A 482-nucleotide genomic window follows, 5' to 3' on the forward strand; every position below is an offset into this window, starting at 1 on the left:
CAATGGGGGGGGGGGGCACTCTGGAGGTCCCTCAGGACAGACACGGGACAGTGGGCATCCAGAGCGGTACCCGTTCCGGGTGCCATAGCGGATCCGGAACCTCGGGAGGCCATGGCGGAGCAGGAGAATCGGGAGGCCATGGTGGAGCAGGGGAATCGGGAGGCCATGGTGGAGCAGGTAGTTTAGGAGGCCGTGGTGGAGCCGCGGCCCCAGCCCCCGCATCGGCCTCTACAGCTGGAGCCATAGTACCCCCCCCCCTCCAAAAATACTTGGAGAAATGTAGGGGGTTGTATTCAGGGCCTGGAGCCCTCCCCGGGCTGAACGGGGGATCAGGAGCCCTCCCCGGGCTGAACCGGGGAACAGGAGCCCTCCCCGGGCTGGACCGGGGAACAGGAGCCCTCCCCGGGCTGGACCGGGGAACAGGAGCCCTCCCCGGGCTACACTTGGGAACAGGAGGGCTCCCCGGGCTACACTCGGGGACA

This window comes from Sinocyclocheilus grahami, unplaced genomic scaffold (assembly GCF_001515645.1).
Source record: "Sinocyclocheilus grahami isolate Dianchi unplaced genomic scaffold, SAMN03320097.WGS_v1.1 scaffold2387.1, whole genome shotgun sequence".
NCBI lineage: Eukaryota > Metazoa > Chordata > Actinopteri > Cypriniformes > Cyprinidae > Sinocyclocheilus > Sinocyclocheilus grahami.